Raw genomic sequence first — 5,330 nt, 5'->3', positions numbered from 1 at the left:
AACAAAATTAGCCAGACTTGGTGGTGGGAGCCTGTAGTCCCAGCTATTTGGGAGGCTGAGGCAGGAGAACAGTGTGAATCTGGGAGGTAGAGCTTGCAGTGAGCCGAGATTGCGCCACTGCACTCCAGCCTGGGCAACAGAGTGAGACTCTATCTCAAAAAAAACAAAAAAAACAAAAAAACAACAACCTTGGACCCCTGACTTATTTACTTAAATAAATAAATAAATAAATAAATAAATAAATATGAATTAGACAGTATTAGAGACCAAGGCAGTGAAAATTTGTGGGACCAAAATTAAGAGGGAGACGCCAAGAAAAAGGAGCCTAGAATTTAGAATTTGAAGCCACTTTTACCTTGAGGTAAATACTAGTACCAAATGAGAACACAGTATCTGAGAGGTTAAGAATCTGAGAAGCTAATTGGCTGGGTGCAGTGGCTCATACCTGTAATCCCAGCACTTTGGGAGGCCGAGGCAGGCAGATCACGAGTTCAGGAAATCGAGACCATCCTGGCTAACATGGTGAAATGCCATCTCTACAAAAAATTAGCCAGGCGTGGTGGCGGGCGCCTGTAGTCCCAGCCTCTCAGGAGGCTGAGGCAGGAGAATGGCGTGAACCCAGGAGGCAGAGGTTGTAGTGAGCCAAGATCGAACCACTGTACTCCAGCCTGGGCAACAGAGCGAGACTCTGTCTCAAAAAAAAAAAAAAAAAAAAAAAAAAACAAGCAAACAGAAAAAAAACAAAAGAAAAGAGAAGCTAATCAAAGCTTTCAACAGTCATAATTCAGAGGCACAAAATGTAAGAGTTCAAGGAGTTCCAAGAAAGTGGAGCCATTAAAAACTTCTAGCATTTAATTAGGAATCTGAAGGGTTACTTGCTAAAGCATAAGAAATAGAAGAACTCTCAAAAGAACTGAAGCCCAGCTTTGAATCATCTCAACCTTTACTGGAATGAGGTGATCTCCTAATTTGATTGCTTGCCAAAAGTAAAAGTAAATCCTCTCTAGAGGAAGAAAACATCATTTAAACTTGAAGCATAAATGCTCAGCACTTAAAAAAATAAAAATAACCAAGCATACAAAAAAAATAAAACAAACAAGATTTGACTACAAATGAGAAGAACAAATTAGCAAAAAATAGAAACACACTTATAGGGTGTCTAAATACTAGAGTTTTAGACACAAGTTGTTAATTTTTTATTAATACAGTCAAGCAATTCACTAACAAGCATTATGTCTCTTCTAAGCATTACATAGTGCTGGGATTATAGGCATGAGCCACCTGGCCTGGGCAAGAAAAAAATCTTAAAGGTAGACAGGAGAAAACTTCATTACTTTAAAACAGAGCAACAATAAGGCACACAATGTAACTTTTGATAGAAATAATGGCAGCTAGAAACGTATGGAATAATATCTTCAAAGTGTTGAGGGGGAAACATCACTTAAAAAAAAAAAAAGGAAAGAAATGTAATAACAATATAACAAAAGTGGAAAATGAAATCATAAGAATGAATCAATCCAATTAATCCAAAAGAAGGCAAGAGAAGAGAGGGAAATGAACATAGGAGAGGTTAAATAAATAGAAAAAATAAGATTATAGATACTTTTCAATCCAAATATATCATTAATTACATTAAATATAAATGAATACCCCAATCAGAAAAACAAAGATTATTGCACATGAAAAAAAAAAAATCTAACAACTATGCAATGTTTAGAAGAGACATAATGCTGCTTACAAGAAATATAATTTAAATATACACATATGGAAAGATTGAAAGTAAAAATGGGAGAAATATACCATCAAACACTAATCAAAATAAAGCTGGTTTCCCTATACTAAAATTAGAAAGATTAGATGTTACAGCAAAACAAACTCAGGAAAAATGATATTTCATAATGATAAAAGGGCTAATCTACCCTTTAGAATGTTAAAATTCTAAATTTGTATGTACCTAACAACATAGCCTCAAAATATATATAGCAAAATGGACCAAAAAAATACACAGAAATAGAGAAATTCATACATGAGAGAGAACAGAGACCTGCACAGAAGGTTTTATGGGCCAGGCCCAGAAGCAGTGTACATTACTTCTACCCACATTCCATTAATGTAAAGAATTCTAAGCAGTAGTGGTTCTGATACCAAGTAGGTGATTAAGATTTAAAATTGGGAATTGAATTATTTAAGGAGAAATCAAACTCAGTTCTAGAGAAAGTTGCTAGCTGAGACCCAATGAGGAGATCAGGATCTCTAGTCTCTTGTCTAGGATTCAAGTTTAGACTTCATCTTGCATAGAAGCAGCAAGGGGAAAGTGGATGGACTATCCCAGTACCAGATCCATAACAAGGGTCAATTCAGCTAACTGGCCACATCTGGTGGAGGTTAAGTAGGGAACCGAAGCAAAAACAGTTGCCCCTAACACACTAATCACTCTCCAGGTCTTTAGACAACTACAGAAAGGCTGAAATAGTCTCTCTTCAGGTCTTATTCATAATGAAGGAGAGAGAGACTCTAAATAGTACAAGACTGTGATGGACTGTGATGAACCTGCAAATAATTATAGATCATGGATGTGAATAGGGAAGGCAGGTCCTGATAAAAGAAGCATTTCTTTTGAGCTAAGTTCAATGTGGAGGACTCTCTCCCACTACTCAAAATTATTTTCTTCCAAGGTGGCTTCATGTCCCTTATTTTCAAAAGTGTTTTTAACCATATCATCCCCGACTTTTCCACTGGTAGCTGAAGTCTTTTCTCTTTCCACATTATTTAAGCACATCATTCCCACTCCACATAGATTACAGAATTTGTATTAAAGCTGAGAAAGGAAGAAAAAATCCTGGCCAGACTCTAAGCAGAAGAATAGAGAGCCTAGAGTAAAACAGGAATTAGCCATCAGAAAAGGATAGAAAGGAAAATAGCAAGTAGCCACAGGATGATTAGATCATGAAAACCTGGGCTACAAGAAGGTGACAGACACCTGAGATATAAGCACATGTCATAGGCTCTAAGAATTTAGCAACTCATGGTTTATTTTGGAAGAATTAGCAGGAAGAGAAAACAATGTGAAATGTGGCTGGACTTACTTCAGTAAGTCTAAGAATCAATAACTTTCACATACTATTTAGAAATCCATGGTTATGTGGTCAGACAAATCTCAAAATGCTACATGTCAGTCATGTGAAATCTTGGATAGACTTTTATTGTGGGTAGGAAATTTACGTTCAAGCTGAACTTTCAAGAGAAAAAACTGGCTGGAATTCTTTACCCTGGAGCCAAGAAAGGAACTTCAGATTCACTAGTCACTGAGGTATTTGTCAAAAATATGAATCCATGGAATTTTAGCCCATTCTTCATATGCTAAAGGCATAGACAGAGCTTAGCTTAAGCAAAAAAGTAAGTTGAAGAGTTTGCACTTTATAACCTACCAAATTTCCTTGTGTATCTATATCCTGGCTCCCTTTCTTCTCTATCCTGGAGACACTCATGCTTCAGTCCAAAGCTGAAGCTATAAAGGACTGTATTTCTTCAGAGTGTCCTATATGCTTAACTTCTTATCTCTCCTTTACAGGTGAAAAAGGATGCTCAAGGTGTTTAAGTTTGGATTAGCTCAAGATAATACAGATTAAAAGTGGTAGAGCTCATTTGACTTCTTTTCTTCCTTCACACATCCACTAATTCATTTATTCATTTTCTTAACATGTATTTACAAAGAGCATGCTATGCATAAAACATCTAACTTTTGCATGGAACCTCATGACTTTTTCAATTAGACTTTTCTTTTAATCCCCATAATAACTCTCTAAGACAGATAGGTTTCTAACATCATTTTACAGATATAGTCTTTAAGTTTCAAAGAGGTTAAGTAATTAGTCTTAAGTTACTAGGTTTATTAACTGTCAGAGCTAGGACTTGAATCTGGGTCCTCTCATGATAAATTTGGAAGAATTGCCCATTAAATAGTACTAAAGGTGCAAAGAAGATAACGTATTGTTCCCACCTTCAAAAATATCATCTAGTTAAAAACCAAGGACAGATTAAATATTAATAACTATCTAAAGCAATATAGATACTATTAAAACACAGTGTCAGTTAAATTAGGTAGACAATAAATGTCAAGGATTCAGAGAGGAAAAGGATCACTGGTAACTGAGGAATCATGGCAAGTTGTATGAAAGGGTCAGACATTGAGATGGTCTTTAGAAATTAAGAAGATTGTGGCTGGGTGCAGTGACTCACGCCTGTAATCCCAGCATGTTGGGAGGCCGAGGCGGGTGGATCACCTGAGGCCAGGAGTTTGATACCAACCTGGCCAACATGATGAAACACTGTCTCTTCTAAAAATACAAAAAAAAAAAAAAAAATTAGCCAGGCATGGTGGTGCATGCCTGTAATCCCAGCTACTCTGGAGGCTGAGGCAGGAGAATCACTTGAATCCAGGAGGTGAAGGCTTCAGTGAGCCAAGATTGCATCATTGCACTCCTACAGTCTGGGAGACAGAGCAAGACTGTCTCAAAAAAAAAAAAAAAAAAAAAAGAAAGAAAAGAAAAGAAAGAAATTAAGAAGATTAAGTAGAAAGTGAGGAAGGTCTTTAGTGCTTTAACGGCATAGTGGATGATATGAATAGTAACAAAAAGGTAGAAATAAACACACATGACATGTTTAAGGGACAATAAGTAGAGTAAAAATAATAATAATTGCTGTTTATTGAAAGGAAATAGCTTAGTGATTAAAAGCATTGCCTCTGAAAACAGACTCCTTGGGATTAAAACATGTTTCTGTCCCCTACTATCTTTTAAGATAGTAAACTAACTTTCTTATTTCTCAGTTTTCTCATCTGTAAAGCTGGAATAATATTACCTATTTCAGGGGGTTGTTATAAGGATTAAATGAGCTTACAAAGTATGTAGAACAGTGTGCAAACACTATGTAAGTTGAGTTACGATATCGTTTGACTCTGTGTCCCCACCCAAATCTCATCTCAAGGGAGGAACCTGGTAGGAGGTGATTGGATCATGGGGTCACTTTCCCCCACTGTTTTCATGATAGTGAGGGAATTCTCACAAGAGCTGATGGTTTTAAAGTGTGGCATTTCCTTGTTCCTTCTCTCCTGCAGCCTGTAAAACATGCCTTGCTTCAGCTTTTGCTATGATTGTAAGTTCCCTGAGGCCTCTCCAGTCACACAGAACGGAGTCAATTAAATCTCCTTTCTTTATAAATTACCTGGTTTCAGGTAGCGTCTTTACAGCAATGTGAAAATAATCAAACACAAGTTAATTAAAAGTTCTGAAAATATTGTAAATATACTCTACTCCAGGTATTGTACTAAG

The sequence above is a fragment of the Macaca nemestrina genome, chromosome 1 (genome assembly GCF_043159975.1).
Source record: "Macaca nemestrina isolate mMacNem1 chromosome 1, mMacNem.hap1, whole genome shotgun sequence".
In the NCBI taxonomy this organism is placed as follows: domain Eukaryota; kingdom Metazoa; phylum Chordata; class Mammalia; order Primates; family Cercopithecidae; genus Macaca; species Macaca nemestrina.
The sequence above is the reverse complement of the archived record's forward strand: the minus strand, read 5'-3'. Positions refer to the sequence as shown.